The sequence below is a fragment of the Vombatus ursinus genome, unplaced genomic scaffold (assembly GCF_900497805.2).
Source record: "Vombatus ursinus unplaced genomic scaffold, bare-nosed wombat genome assembly UNPS02010788.1, whole genome shotgun sequence".
In the NCBI taxonomy this organism is placed as follows: domain Eukaryota; kingdom Metazoa; phylum Chordata; class Mammalia; order Diprotodontia; family Vombatidae; genus Vombatus; species Vombatus ursinus.
In genome coordinates, this window is record NW_020950566.1 from 1,394,064 (window position 1) to 1,411,684 (window position 17,621).

Consider the following 17,621-nt stretch of genomic DNA (forward strand, 5'->3'; position numbering starts at 1 on the left):
TACTATTCCCACACAGCATTGAGTATCATGAGCTTTGATTAAGGAGCAATTGATACTTATGGTCATAGGCATACCAAGTTGTTTGATTGCCCATCATGCCTTCCCAACTGGTGTTCTCCATTCCATGTTACCCCAATTGTAGTCTTCTCCCTAACTTGACCAACCCCCACATCCACAAACTGCTTTCCATATCCAGCTCTGAGAAGAGTAATCAAATCAACAATACCAACCAGGGTAAGAATATGTTTCCGTATGATTCCAATCAATATTTCCTCTTAATTTCTTGTCCAAAACACCCCTCCCTGGCCATCCCTCCCCTATATATGTTGTTTTCCCCATTAGAATTTAAGTTCCTTGAGGTCAGAAATGTAGTTTTTGTTTTTTTATTGTATTTATATCCCTAATATTTAACAATGTGAAAAGCACATAGTACGCACTCAGTAAATGCTTTCAAAAAATTTTTCTTTGATTAATGAAATTCAATGCATATACAATAAGCACAGAACTTTTTTTTTTTTAAAGACAGAAGGAATTGAAGGGTCTTATTTGTGAGAGAAAATAAATATTTTTGACAAGAACATTTAATTGGTTTCCATAAAGTAAAATCTTTGTATATGTATATATTAGTGCTTAAAAAAAAATACTTGGTTTCCTTAAAATGTAATAATAGTAGCTAAAGTAGCTAGTTTGTAGGGAAATTTGTTTAGGAGAAAATGTTTCTTGAAAAAAGTATTAAATAGCTGTATGAAATATGGTCTGGTTGACATCAAAGATCCTTTCTAACTCCTAGATTCTATATTTCTGTGTTAGAGGTAGAAGGATGAAAAAGATAACTCAAAAATTGAGATATGCCTGAGTCCACAGCTGTGTCAATTGAACAGACACAGCTTGCCAAAAAAATAAAAAATAAAAAACAAAACATGATGTGATGCTGCAAATTCTCATTAAAGAACAGTTCTTTGTTTGCTCTGTTGTTCCTCTAACCTTACTCTGTATATGTGCCTCATATACCCATTCTCTCTCTCTCTCTCTCTCTCTCTCTCTCTCTCTGTGTCATTCTCCCTTTCTATCTCAGAATCTCTGTCTCAAACTCTTTGTCTTCATCCTCAACTGTCTCTCTCACTCTTCCTTCCCTTATGCCTTTTTTTCTTACTTTAGCTGATCATTTCTATTTCACTCAGGAACTTTTCTCCTTGAAGAATTCTTGCCTTTGAACCTCAGACTATGTCTACCCCTTTGATCTTTTGAATCCCTGATGTTGCATTGTCCCTGAGCCACACCCTTCCTAGTGTGCCAGGGTTGCTAAACCTACACCTTAGTTTTAAGCCCTAGTGGAGAGCCAGCTTTTTAATTAAAAGAGCCAATAAGATATAGCAGAATGAACTAAAATAGGCTCTTTGACCCTTGTGTTTTTGTTTTAAATTTATGCCATAAGCAGCTGTTTTGTTAACTAGCATTGCTGATCATTTTCACTCTATTTTTCAATGGCACCATTTACTTTTTACTGCTGCTTGAAATATTATAACATTTATGCTTAATATAATTCTTGCTGCATAGCCTAAATTCAAAATGGATCTTTGTATTCAATGAAGATTTCTTGAACTCTAAAATTTAATGTGTATCATATTAATCGGAAATGATTAGTCCCACCTGGTGATTTCAGATTAGTGTATAGCGTTAGTATTTTATAGAATGTATCTCCCATGAATAAAAGAAGATGTTTCCGTAGTCCTGACATCTCAGGGAAAGGGATTTGAGGATTGAAACTGTCCTTTAATGGCATGAAATTTAAGAAGACAGAATCCTAAATCTTTGAACTGGCATTTTCTACCAATGACTAAAGGAAAAAAAAAATTAGGCCAGTGCCTTTTTTCTTTTCTTGAGCAAAATTATTTCTTAGACTGCACGTACCTGGGGGTAGGTGGAAAGACTTCTATACAATAAGTCACAAGAAATGGATTTCAGTTCCAACTCCATCATTAACTAGCTGTTTGGTCATGAACATGTCAGTTAACCTCCATGGCTTTCAATTTTCTCATTTGTAAAAGTCAGAGACAGCTAAGGTAAGCTTCCTATTCCCTTTAGGATAAAATATAAACTCTTCTGGTTAGCTTTTAATGCCTGTATGGCAGAGTTAAAATTAAACTATATTTGGAGTTTGGGTCAAATTCCAGCTCTGTTATTAACTTTTTTTAACCTCATTATTCATTTCTTGCCTTCCCACTATTCTGCAGTCCAACCAAATTGACCTTCTCTTCCTGTTGTTCCTTTCAAATGATACTCTATTTTCCATCTCTGTGCCTTTGTTCCGGCCATTCACCATGTCTGGATTGCACTCTCTCCTCATAGCTGACCCTTAGTTTCCTTCAAAATTCAACTTCTATATAAAGTTTTTCCAAATTCCCCTCTCCTATTCTATTATCCTCTCTCAATTACCTTTTATTTATTTTATGTAGGAAAGGAGGTGTGGAATGGAGTAAGGACTCTTTGATCCACCAATTTACTTGATGAAATTACAGGATATAAGGGGTAGGTAAAAGACACAATGAGATATAAGGGCGCAGTCCTTTCAGATTTAAACTATTTGCATCTGTAGGAAACTAGGCTGAGAACTAGCAACAATGATAGGTTTAACAGCTTTACCCCTGCCAAAGGATAGCTTGGATGAGAGTTTAAAAGTAGAAGATTTTATCTGAGTCAGTCAGGAAGGAGGTCCACTCTGAGAATAGAGTTTGTACTCCATCTTTCTGCTTTTGTCTCTTGCAAAGTTCAGGAAAAAGGAAGAAGGTATTTTACTTGCTTCCCATACCATTGGCAAAAGCATTATGCTGCAGAAATATATAGCAGCAAATGGGGAAGCAAGAGAGCAGTTGAAAAGTTGAATTGACATGAGAAGGCAAGACCAGTCAAGAATTTGACTGGAGTTAGAATCTTGCCTAGGAGCTGGCAGCCTTGGGGCCAGGTCTCCTTTTGGTCCTGGGTCCTAAGTTTCAAAATTTATGTCAGAATACCAGTTAACTTCGGGGGCAGCTAGGTGGCACAGTGGATAGAGCACCGGCCATGGAATCAGGAGGACCTGAGTTCAAATCGGGGCTCAGACCAAACACTTGACACTTACTAGCTGTGTGACCCTGAGCAAACCACTAAACCCCAACTGCCTAAAAAACAAACAAAAAAAAAACCAAAAAAAATCAGTTAACTTCAAAACTGAAGACTATGGAAATTATAGCTAAACTGTGCTCAGTCTTAGAGCAACCTTGAGGGACTAGTGGATCTAATTACCCAGTAGTGATGATGAGAATGGGATCTGGACCCCAAAAAGGAAAAATCCAGGACTTTCCCACATGGTCAAATTTTTGGCATTTGCCTGAGGCTATAATCCCATCAACTGGCCTTTCCTTGTAATTACCCCCAAATCTCCCAATTCTCTGGGACCCTTAATCTAGCCTAGCCCTCCATTGTCTTACCTGGAAACGGCCCTCATCCACTTCCCACCTTAATGCCAGCTGATGGGCTATGGGCCTAAGCAGAGACCTTTGCCCCTTGCCCCAAGAAGAATTTAGCTCCCATTTGTCTATAGCCCCAGAAAACCTTTAAACTCACTCTGTTCTCAAATGTTTACCTGAGGCTACATTCCACTCAATGGCTTTTCCTTATCAACTCTCCCTATCTCCTTTTGCCCACCTTTTATCTTAATCAGACCCTATTCAAATCTCTTCCTTCTAGTTCCCTTCATTATCTATTTCCATTGTCTATTCAACCTCCCAGACATTCCAAGCAGAATTCCCTAAACTCACCCCAGCATCAGGATCTTTCTCTCAGCCCCTCCTCTGAACACCCAAAATTATTTGAATACATACAAGATCTACCCTGGCCCCTATTTAAAAGCTGAGACTTCCTCATGCCCACTCGTCCTTATGGGCATCACTAATGTTCAGATTCCTTCTGGCCTGTATGATTTAACTCTAATAAAACTCTGTCTCTGTCTGAAAGAAGATTTGGGTCAAATTCTTTCGGGCAGGGCCGCTGTGGTGTGTCAGGGTCCCAGAACCCTAAGAATCTAGACTTCATCATTAGCTAAGCTCCATTCTCCCTAGGCCACATGGTCCAGGTCCCTGGCATTCTATTACCTACTTGGCTACTTGGCTACTCCAAGATCTCTCCCACAGTCTTTCTGTATTTAAGGTCCATCTTGTCTCCATTAAGGTGTTCAGATTCTTAAAATCTAGCCGCTGCTCAGATTCTTAAAATTTGGCCCGCTTGAGACTCTGCCCAATATAGCAGATGTTCTAATAAACCTTGTCTTTGACTGAAAGAATGCTTGGGTTGAATTCTTTCAGGCAGTACTGACATGTTTTGATTTTGGGGTCTAGGCAGCTAGGTAGTGCAGTAGGTGGAGTTGGACTTTGAGTCAGGAAGACCTGAATTCAAATATGTCCTCATCTGCTTACTTACTAGTTTTTGTGACTCAGGGTAAATCATAAAATGGAGGTAATAATAGTACCTACTTTACAAACTCGTGAGGATCAAGTGAAGTAACAAGTGTAAAGCACTTTGCAATACTTAAAATGCTATATGAATGCCAGTTATTATATTATTATGATTATTTTCAGGGCTGCTTATCCGCCTTTACACCATTCTTTCCTGTGGATTCAAGAACCACACATCAGCTGATGCTCATCAGCCACACCCTAATAAACCCTGTACTGCAGATGGGCCAAACCAGGTTGAGGGTAACCTATAGGCCTCAAACCTGTTGATGAGTTAGGGGAAAGTCTACCTCAAGCATGTAGAGACTTCTTCTGGTGGAATGGATGAATGAGAATGATTGTTTCCAAAGACCATGAAGGCAGCTGAAGCGGGTGCTGTGGAGAGCTTAGAACTTGGTCAGACATCGAAGACAAGAAGTGCTTTCACTGCATCCTGGGCCATTGCCAGTTGTCCTGATTTTGTCTTGCCATTGCACTTGGATGACTCCAGAAGAGTGAGGCTGATGACTTTGTACAACTCTGCCTCACTGAAATCCATTTCACTGTCAAGTCATCACCCTTGAAAGCATTGCTTCTCTTAGAAAATTAAAGACAAACAAGAATAGCTACTTGTCTGTAGTGATAAAGGTTTTCCTTTCTATCTTCCTCAGTGCTATTATATGTGGATCTGTCTTCAGTACCTCCTGGCCCTGGCAATCAAGAGTTTGTGTGGAATCTCTGAATTTATTCATGGTCCACCTCAGACCTCATCCCCTTCAGGGCCACATTAAAGAATACATCTAAGGAAAGAGAAAAACCATAATAAGAAATCCTACAATTTCTCTACATGATTAAGCTCAATGGCCCTGACATTAGTGAAGAATGTTTAATAGTGAACATCTCCATGACAATGCCCATGAGTCATCATTTTCTTAGATCTGTTTATAAAATTATTTTGCTTATTCTAGACACTGCCTTCTTTTCTTACTGAGGGTAACTCATAAAGTTAACAACTCCAGAAGTCATACCTCTGCAAATACAAGTCTTCAACTGCTGTCATGCCCAGAAAGACTATTCAACACAAAACAATAGCTCCAGGACCCAGTTTATCAGAATTAAGAGTGATTACAAGCATAAATTTTGTCAACCTCTAGGCTTCCTAAGAGAACCATCCTTGGCAGTAAAACTTTGAAACTTTACTAGCATGTGAATATCTACTCTGGACACATAGGACATATATCTATGGATTTTTTTTAAAATTCCTATAATAAACAGATAAACAAACCCCTTACAGCTATTTCAAATGCAAAATGACATCTAAGCTCCTGCTGCCATTTGGTGTCAAAATAACAGTGGGAAAAACAAAAAAGCAAGTACCAATGCCACAGTCTAGCTACCCCCAGAAAGCTCTTAAGAGTCACATTGAATCTAATTCCCATTTCAAAAGAAAGAACAATAAACCAAAAGCAGGAAGCCACAAGAGAACCAGACTCTTCCAAATTTATTCTCAAGGGAATTCAAGGTATCATTAAACTAAAAGCAAACTACAATGTGACCAGTGGAAACAAATACAAACCCTCCCATTTTTAAAAGTCCTGGATGCACCCAGCTAACTTGCTTACTGATCCTTCCCTTTGGATATCTATCCTGGAAAAACAAACAAAAAAAAACCTAGCTATTAGAGAGTTTGGGAATAAGCTCAGAAATGATGGGGTAATTTTTTTGTCTCTTATTTTAATTGTTATAAAACTGTTTTTGTTTGTACCATTCCCGTTGGAAAACAGCCAGAGATTCTCCATAGTTTGAAGGAATAAAAAAAGTCTTAATTCTTTATCTTGATTTTTAAAGCACTGTGCAATTTGATTTCTATTTAACTCTTCAATCTAACTTTTCCTCATTCTTGTATGTTCTGGCTGAATCCATTCTGCTTTCTTTCATGTATTTCTATCTGCTTATGCTGTTCACTCTTCTCTTTTTATTTTCTTTCCTTTTCTCTATGTATGTAAATTTTACCTACTTAGTAGGTCCAAAATACCTAAGAAGAACTTTCTTGATGTTCTCTCCCTGCAATGAATTCTGAACTCCTAGAGCCCTTTATATCTATACAAATCCTTTGGCCCTTAATCTAGTATTTCTATTAACTTTTGTTGTATATAGGACTAATGCGGTCTAGAGGGTAGGGGTCCTGGAATCCCAAAATCATGACATGTGGGTCCTGCCCAAAAGAATTTGACCCAAGCCTTCTTGCAGCCAAAAACAAAGTTTATTGAAGATTTGCCATATTACCTAGACTCTTAAAGAATCTGAGCATCTATGGGCTATTGGCTAGATTCTAAGAATCAGAGCATCTTAATGGAGACAAGATGGACCTTATATACAGAAAGACTGTGGGAGGGATCTAGCAGTGGCCAAGTAGTTTGGGGTGATGGGAGGAAGGGCCTAAGGAGATCTGGATGGGAGTGGCTAGTAAGCTGGGGTGAACAGAACTCCTGGGACCTGGACCTTCTGGCCAAGGGAGAATGGAGCCTAGCTAGGATTAAAGGTGGGAAATGGCTGGGGGCCATAGAGAGTTAAGACAATGGAGGGGGGATTGGGTGTAGCCACAATGAAAGGCCAGTTGATGGGATTATAGCCTCAGGGGACCGCCAGAGATTTGGCCAGGTGGAAAAGTCCAGGGTTTTTCCTTTCTGGGACCCAGATTCCAACCCCATCAGGACCACCTCTGTCTCCTGGCTCTGCCACTTATTTGATGTTTGGAAAGTCTCTTGACCTAGGTGACTCTCAGTTTCCCCTTTGTGAAAAAAACAGGGTGTCAGTCTATAGATAACCACTGAAGTCAACTGAGTCACTGATCTAATGACCTTCCTGTTTGACTGGATTTTAAGTTCCTTGGAGGCAAGAACTATGGCTTTGAATGCACTCTGACTTTGTTTTGGATAGAGTTTACTAAATTGAGGATGATAAGATAGATTGCAGTAAAACTTTTTCTCTTATGTTCTGTAACTTACAATGATGCCAAGTTGTAGAATTTTAATAGCTTGCCAGAAGCTATTTAGACTTACATATTACTCACAAGACTTGTTTCAGATAAGTTGCCATTACTGGACAATATGAGATTTGGAGCTAAGATTTGTTTGAAAAGAGATCTATGGTTGTGATAAGGCCTTATCATCTAGCAATGCCTTACTCTGTGCTTCCAAAGGTACCAACTATTTCTTGTGTTTATCAGAATTACAAAAAAAAGACCTTGATTCTATTGTAGATTACTATGATGGAAATTATGTTAAATTTTATCATTAATATATCAGTTTCAACATTGAAGCCCTACTCGTCTTGCCTCACCTTGGCACTGAAATGACCTGATAGCTTTGAAGAATATTTAAGTGGAGGGAAAACAAATTCTGCCAGATCCTGTTAAACTAGGAGACTTTCATGTATGGGCCCAGTAACATACTGTGGGTACCATACTTGAGGATTATGCTAGGAAAGTGTAGAGAGAGTTCATCACCAAAAGCTCACAGGAGTTGGAGGGAACCCAGAGGCCAGCTAGTCCAACCTCTTCATTTTACAAATGAAGACAACGAGGATCAGAGCAGTTTAGGGGTCAGCTCAAGATCATAAAGGCAGTAAACATGGCTAAGTAATAACACCTTTTTTTTTGGTTGACTAAATGCATAGGAAAGTTGCAATTTGTGCCATGGAGGATACATATCCACATTGATGAAATCATAGATAAAAATATTTGAAGAGACACATACCATTACATTCAACAAATAAATACCCTCCACCATTATGATTCTTTTAATTTGTCTGTTTTTATGTGATGGAAGGCATTGATGAAACTTTTTTTTAAAAATAATATAAATATTTCTAAATATCTGGATGTTTTGTATCAGACAAAACAATTTATTCATCAATATGTTTCACACTTGTGTTTTTGATGTAGACACACAAAATATTATCCATATATATGTATACATGTGTGTGTATGTATATATGTATGTATGTGTATATATACATATATATTCTTAAAACACTATATATTAATAGATATACTATTTTAAATCACTTACAGATTCATCTAAGTCAGACTCAGAGCTTTTACTTGGAGTTATCTTATGTTTCCTAAGTATACCAGGAGCCTGGGTTGGAAGGTGACTTTTCCTCATTTTAAAAATTCAATTTCATGATTTCATCTTAGGAGGAAGATGTACATTATGTAATAATGACTCGTTGCTTCTTAATGCTCATCTATTACTACTGTTTACTATTTTTATCCAATTAAATCATGCTTCCAAAACATAACACCCAACGTATTACTGGACAATCTGGCTGTCCAATAATTAAGTAGATAAATTTACCATTACAACACTTGGTACTTTCATATAGTGACTTATTTGCTAAAGTATTGTAGGTAGGGACAATATTATCATCTCCATTTTATAGATGAGAAAATATAGAAATTGAATTTCCTGAGGCCATTCCATTATAGAGGCAGTTATAGAAATGAGATGTTCCTGAATGTTAGAGGTTAGTATCAAATGCTCCAAGTTATTTATTAATTGCCTTTATTAAAAGCTTGTCCATTTCCTGAATGCCTCCAGGAGCCTGCACAAAAACATCAAAATAAACAAATTAAGTGAAATGGCTGTAGCAGACAATTTATTAAAGGAAAAAAAATCCTGCCTTTTTTCAACATGGAGAAATCCTATGACAAATACAAAGTCAATTGTTACAAGGTTTCTCAATGAACCACATAGATATTACTTTTTAGTATCTCCTTCAGTGAAATGGAGTTTAAAGTTCTTATCTGAAATGGACCCTCAATTCTCTTATGTGGTATGGATGGGAAATGTGATTTTCTGAATACCTGAAGGTTGTCTTTCAATACCACACACTGTATTGTATATCGGGTACTACTCTTTCATAGGAAGAAAATATGCTAAAAATGATTTCATATAATGCAAAGATGAATGGATTTGGAATATCTGGAGTTCAACTCATATCACTGTCACTATCTGTGAGACCTTGGGTAACCCTCTTTACTTCAATGGCTCTTAGTTACCTCATCTGTAACATGGACTACATAGAACACTTAGTTTGTGTCAGGCCCTTAATCTACAATCCTATGACACTACAATATTTTATTAATCAATAATAAATTATCAAAAATAAATTTTATATTATGTTTTGTATGTCTTGTCTTCTAAGATGGAGTTTAAGGTCAGGAACTGTTTAATTTTTGCATCTTAGCACTAGGCAAAGTGCTTCATCTTAGTATTTTGTCTCAGGTACTTAGCACAGTGCTACAAACCAAGTAGATACTTAGTAAAGGGGTAGCTGGGTGGTATAATGGATAGAGCACTAGGCTTGGAATCTGGAAATCTCATCTGCATGAGTTCAAATCCGGCCTCAGACAATTACTAACTGGATGACCCTGGGCAAGTCACTTCACTCTGCTTGCCTCAGTTCCTCATCTGTAAAACGAGCTGGAGAAGGAAATGGCAAACCACTTCAGTATCCTTGCCAAGAAAATCCTAAATGGGGTGCTAGAGTTGGACAACACTGAAAAATGACAGCAAGAAGTGCTTAGTAAATGATTGTTGATTGATTAATTGACTATTTGCAAAGTAATTTTTTTTACACAATTCTGAGATAGTTACAATATTTATTCTTATACCTATAATATAAAAGAGATAATTGAATCTCTTAGAGCATAAATAATTGGGATGTGCTTAGTTAGCTTGTAAATGTATAAGATGAGATCCAAAACCATGTCTTCTGACTCTTAAGTTCAGCATTCTTTATGTCAGGTCATAATGCCTCTCTAATATTTTATTTTTCTCTAATAGTTGCCTTCAAGCAAAATTAATTTTTAAGATCAAAGGGCCAAGCAGTTATCGCCCAACTTGTTTTCTGGTCTCCAATAAAATCATCAGCTTTATTATTCTTAATTAATATTCTATGGTTTTTACCAGTGCTGAAAACTTTTTTTCTGATTTTTTTTTATAAGAACACAGTCATTTCTAGATTACTGTCTCCCCACTTTCCCTTGCAAGAGTTGGACCCTGCCTAACTCTTTTGTAATAAAAAAGTTAAGTGATGATATCAACATTCTATTCCCAAAGACACCAGTCTTTTTGTTGGAAGAAGGAGATATGTTTTGAAATCTCTAGGTCCAGCATTGACTAATGTTAGCTTCGTTTTTAGTGATTTGTATACCGTAGTCAATCTGTATGTTATTCTTTTAGTTCACTAAAAAAAAAAAGTTTATGTATCTATGAATTCCTCATGTCCATCATTTCTGACTGCACAATAATGTTCAATTATATTCACATATGAACTTTATTCAGTCAATCCCCAACATTAAAACATTTTGATGTGTCAAATGCAGTCATTGCTTTCCTCTCTCTCTCTGTCTGTCTCTCTCTCTGTGTGTGTGTGTGTGTGTGTGTGTGTGTGTGTGTGTAGGAGACTTTTTGCTTCTTGAAAACCCAATTATGGTGAAAATGCACTGTATAATATTGTATTCTAGTAGGATTTCAGTAGGGTAAGACTGTTTATTGATATTGTTACTATTAGGAATGAACAGGGATTATTAAGAAAAAAACAAGGTAAGTACAAAGGATTACAAGTGGACATCATTTGCATTTTTAAATTATTGTTTTGTTGAAATACATATGTTAGGTAACAAAATAAAATTTTTAAAAAGAAAAATAAATATGAAGACATAGTTTGTATTAAAATTTTTAAGTATTATTATTATTATTATTATTATTACTGTCATTATTATATTGGGCAAATTACTTTATCACTCTGTGCTCTAGATCAGAGGTGTCAAATACAGAGCTTGTGGACTTCATGTGGACAGCAACAATCTTGAGTGTGACCTGAACCAGATTAAAATATAATTGGGAAATATTTAACAAAATGAATTTAAAATACAAAAAAAATTATAGACAGTGCTAATATGTGTTTTTTCTAAGTCAGCTTGTGGCTTGGAGGGGTATGACTTGGTCGTCTCCATTCCTATTTGAGTTTGATTCCACTGCTATAGATTACAAGTGGCAGAAAAGGGTTGAGGGAGTTTCTACATCCAGGGAGTCCTCTATTACACTTACACACTGTCTGTATTCTTAACATCCCCTCATACCTCACTTCGTTAGACTCATATTGTCTGAAGGATAAAAAGGACAATGTAGCCACAGCAATCTGGGTGAGCCTAGGAGATGTTTCTCAGAAATAACTTCAGGAAATTTCAATACAACAAAATACCATCTGAAGTTGCATCTTATTCTATATGTAATCATACATGCATAGTTAAAATGATCTTTCCAAAGCACAGTTTTGATACTGTCAAACCCTTGTCTGAGAATTTTTAGTAGCTTCCTACTAATTCTACAATAGGCAGAGCTCAGATAGAGGAGACAGCAACCCAGCAGAAGTCTCAACATTCCCCTCCAAACAACTTTAAAATAACACCTCAAATGAAATTTTGGGGTGATAAAACTAACAAAAAGTCAGGGTGAAACATTTTTCTGACCTAAGAAAACTTAAGAGGTTGGCAGGAGAGGTCTGTGACACTTGGGTGAAGGATTGTCCAGAGTGCACACACGCATGCCCACACAGCTATAGCAATAACAGCAAGAGAAACAGCAGCATCTGGAGCTCTCAGCCCAGAGACAGTAAGGATGATGGTACAACTGGTCAGAAAAAGATTACATGATGCTGTTTTCTGGCACTGAGTACAGCTGGCACTGATTGGCAATTCTATTGCTAAAATGCCATTCTGTGTTCCAGTTCTAGGGTGGAGAGTGATGAGGTCTAGAGGTTTAGGGGTGCTGGAACCTCAAAATCATGATACATGGGTCCTGCCCAAAATAATTCAATTCAAGCCTTCTTTCAGCCAAAGACAAGGTTTATTAAAGATCCGCCATTTAATCCAGACTCTTAAGGAATCTGAGCACCTGTGAGCTATTGGCTAGATTGTAAAATCTGAGCAGTGGCTAGATTATAAGAATCTGAGCATCTTTATGGAGACAAAGATGTACCTTACATACAGAAATACTGTGGGAGGGATCTAGGAGTGACCAAGTAATTTTCTGGGATACTGAGGTAATAGAATGCCAGGGACCTGGACCTTATGGCCAAGGGAGAATGGACCCTAGCTAGTATTAAGGGGGGGGGGAAGTGGCCTGGGGTCACAGGGAGGTAAAACAATGGAGGACTACAGCTAGGTTAAGGGTAACAGAATTAGGAGACTGGGTATAGCCTCAGTGAAAGGCCAGTTGATGGGATTATAGCCTCAGGCTCATGCCAGAGATTTGGCCAGCTGAGAAAGTCCAGAGTTTTCCCTTTTTGGGGTCTTCTTCATCAGAGGGGGGTACTTGTAATTGCAAAAGTGAGAGAAATGATTATCAATAACCAATGATTTGGAGAGATCCAGAGTTCCCGCTTTTTCTATAGTTCTCATTTCAAAACTCAGTCTCTGAAGGTTGAACTAACTTTCTCTTCATGCATGGTCAGACCTCATCCAACCTTGCAAGGAATCTAAGGTGAATTCCTGTTCTGCTTAAGCAAGTTTGGGCAGAGGCAGATCCTTTTTTCTAGATTGCTCAAGTCTGGGAGTGGTCTGAGTAGAGATGGTCTCTTTGTCCCAGGGTGAAATGATGTCACTTTCCCAGCCTCTCATTGGAATGATCACATTTCTCTCTTTTAAGTCCACCTCTCAATAATTATCAAGCAGTCAGATGATTGCCACCCTTAAGAATACCTACTCTTCTAAACTGTGAGCATATCTCCATGAGATGTCTTTGGCATTTGAAAGTGTCACTGATCATTTTATTAATAAAATGTTAGCATTATTAATAAAATGATTAATTACCCTGAAATTATGTCTCTCAAACTTTTTAAACATCACACGATTGATTCCAAGGCAAACAGGATCACTAACATTTATGACTGCAGGAGAACAGGGGATCTGGACACAGGTCCAGGGCCAAGAGGATCACTAGTGCTCATAGCTGCAGGGAAGCAGGGACCTTTCTCAGGTAATGACCAGAGCACAGAGCAGGAGAGCAATGACCACATCTCTCTCTATATTACACTACCTTTGAAGGACCAAAAACTGGCAGAACCCCAAACCTAGCTCTGAAAACAGCATAAAAAAGCCTGAAGCTTGGGACACTGCCCCTCCCTGCCCCGGACAAGTTTCTCTAATAAAAGCCTCATTTCTTAAATATATACTGATTATAGAATTGAGTCAAATTTATAAAAATAAGAACCATTCTCCAATTGATAAATGTTCAAAAACTATGAACAGGAAATTTTCAGAAGAAATCAAAGCTGACTATAGTCATATAAAAAAATTCTCTAATCACTCTTGATTAGAGAAATGCAAATTCAAAAAACTCTAAATTTACCACCTCACACCTATCAGAAATGACAAATGCTAAAGGGTACAAGGATTAATAGGTACAACAATGAAGTATTGATGGAGTAGTGAACTAGTCCAACCATTCTGGAGAACAACTTGAAATCATGCCCAACGGGCTATAAAACTGTGCCTGCCTTTTGACTCAGCAATACAACTACTAGGTCTATTTACCAATGACATGAAAGAAAAAGGAAAATGACTTCTATGTATAAAAAATTTTTATAGTACTTCTTTTTTGTTCTACCAAAGAATATAAATTGAAGGGATGTTCATCAGTTAGGGAATGGCTGAATAAAATGTGGCATATGATTGTGATGGATTACTATTGTGCTATAAGAAATGATGAGGGTGGGGTGGTTTCAGAAAATCATGACAAGAGCTATATGAGCTGATGCAAACTGAAGTGAGAAGAGCCAGGAGATCATTGTGCACAGCAACAGCAATGTTATAATGATGATCAACTGTGGAAGGCTTGGCTACTCTGATTAATAAAATGATCCAAGGTCATTCCAAAGGACTGATGATGAAAGAATGCTATCCTCCTCCAGAGAGACAACTGACGAATTCTGAGTGCAAATTGAAGTATAATTTTTTTCTTGCTTTTTTTTTTCTTTTTGAAATATGGCTAATATAGAAATATGTTTTGTGTTTCAAATATTTAATTGATATCACAGTGTTTGCCTTCTCAGTGGAGGAAGACATGAGAGGGAGGGAGAGAATTTGGAATTCTAAAGTTAAAATAAAAAAAGTTAAAATAAGTAAAGACTAAAAAACCTCTATGATTAGATATAAAATTCTCAACTTGACATTTACTGCCTTCACACTTTGGTTCTAGTCTACCATTTAAGATTGATTCGTCATTCTTTCTTTTATATATGCTACATTACGGTCAAACTTTTCTACTTGTTATTCCTTGAATATCCTTCCTCCATCCACCAATCATCCTTCAAAGCTCAGCTCATATGTCATGTAATGACAATAATTAATAATAACAATAATAAGAATAAATAAAATTTACATGGGCTTACTATGGGCTGTGCTTTGTGCTTTATAATTCTTATCTCATTTGATCCTCACAACAATCCTGGGAGGTAGGTGTTATTATTATCCCTATTTTATAGATGAAGAAACTGAAGCAAACAGAGCTTAAGTAACTTGACCAGGGTCACACAGCTAGTAAGTTTCTGGGGTTGGATTTGAACTCAGGTTCAAGACTGCAGGCCCACACTAATCGCAACATCACCTAGCTGTCTTTCCTTATCTCCCTAAATGTTATTGCTACTTAGATTATCTTGTATATCTTTATGTTTATTTGTATATTTGTTTAGTCTTTATATCTCCAGCTCCTAGCATAATGCCTTACATATAGCTAGCTTTTAACAAATGGAATTCAATTAGATTGAACCAGAACATGGACAATGATTTTCTAATTGTAACCAATCATTTTAATCTATAAGTCCCTTGATTAAATGCATGTAGAAAAAGTGTTCACTTGTAGACTTATATAATAAGGCTCCACATTTCTAAAGCAGTTGTAAGTTTATAACTATATGTTATAACAAATAAGACTTTGTGTCTTTGATCATTTACTTCATAGCTTCCATGTCATTGGAGACTTAAGGCCTATTTACATTCTTGTCTTTAGCAATCTTGGTAACTAAATGTCAGGCATGTAAAATAAAACTAAATTCATTGTATGTTTTCCTCACAATCCTAGGTACCACATGGTCTTTGTTTAAAATTGTGTCTTATGGAGCAAAAGTTCCTCTTAAATGAGTATCTGAATCACTATCATGCATTATACTAGCCAAAATATACCCACCGTAAGTTTGTACTGTGTTGACTTATGTGAGAACACAAATCAATTATAGGGCTTAATATGTTGTTTGCTTTATAATGCTTTAATTGTATAGTTCTTGGCCAGAGTTAAAAAATACTGACTAATAGAAATATAGAAGTCTCTTTTCTGTTTGGCATTGAGGTTTCTTTGGAGAATAAGGTTAAAAAAAAGTTAATGGAGCTAAATTAGATGATACAATTCACTTATTAACATGAATTTATCAAAATGTCATATTTTAATACATTCAACTGTCTCTTCTCTTCCCCCCACATGATGGGGTACAGGCCCAAGACACCCACCTTGGACTCTCCTTGAACTTTTTTACTTGGTCACAGAAGTCTCTAGCAGTTGCCCGAGGCTATAATCTTATCAACTGGCCTTTCCTTGTCTCCCTTAATTTAGCCCAGCCCTCTATTGCTTGTTACCTCTGGATGGCTTCTGGACACTTACCACCCTTGATCTTATCTAAACCCCATTCTACCTCTGAGTAACTCCCATCTAGATACCCCTTCTCTCAGACCCCTGCTCCAGTCATCCCAAACTACTTGGCCACTTCTAGATCTCTCCCACAGTCTTTCTGTATTTAAGATCCATCTTGGCCACCATTTAATATCTGAGACTTGCTCAAGCAGGGTTGTCTTAATGAGAATCATAAATGTTTATATTCCTTAAGGGTCTGGCCAATGTGTCAGATCTTTAATAAACCTTCTCTTTGGCTGAAAGAAGGCTTGATTCACTGGGGCAGGATCTGCATGTTGTGATTTTGGGGTCCCAGAACCCCTAAACCCCCAAACCTTAACACACACACTTTCTTATTTTGGCAAAGTCAATAAAAAACATGTGTAATGTTCACACTTCAGTATTTTCATTTCTACAACTCAAAGGTAAATTTTCTGAGCATAGTTCAGGTTAACTTACATGCTGTATTACATAAGGCCAATTTTCTCATAAATTATTCATTTTCATCCATAATTTAGATGGAAAGTTTTGCAACATGATTTTGCTACCTATGCTTTGAAAAATCAGTATGCTCCTACAAAAAAAGTTGGATGAACAAGTGAATTTCTTCCTCCAGAAAAATGAGAGATATTGGCACTTTTAGACAAAAAAAAATAGAATTGAAAAGGAAAAAAAATAGCAAAGTCATTGGTAAATTAAATATTTATTTTAAATGATTTGAGAAGCCATTAGGATGCCATAGATAGAAAAATAATGCAACATCATCATGCATCTGGGAGACATCATCTTATAGACATTAAACACCAAAGCAAATAGACAATGTCAATTTAATTAAAAAAAAAATCTGCTAGTCAGATGATGTATTGACTTAACTATTAATTTAGCTACAGTCAGTGTAATGTCATTGACAGGATATTAGATTAGCACATTGAATATGACCTAATCTGTTCCATTCTCCAAGTTCCAGAGGTACATTGTTCTCTAGTATAACGTGTGAAATGTTAGCTTCATTGATATATTATATATGAATTGAAGCTTTTTCTAAATAAAAGAAAAAATCTGGATTTTCCCCATGCTACAGCAAGCATGTGAACACTTGGAAATAACTAAAGCATAAAAATAATAACACATTTATAGTATATGCTGCTTTATAATTATAAGGAAAATACACCTATAAATATAATTCAATATATATCCATCTAGCTGTGTTATATCTCTTTAGATCTTCCTTCTAACTTTGGGCAAGTCACAAAACTTCCCTGGGCCTCAGTTTCCTCATCTATTAAATGAGAGGGTTGGGCAAGAAGTTTAAAGTCTTTAGATAGATTTATGATTCTGATTGTTATAGCAAGAGAGTATATTTTGATCACTCTTTATAGATGAAGAAACTGAGGCCCAGAGTGGTAAAGGTTTCACT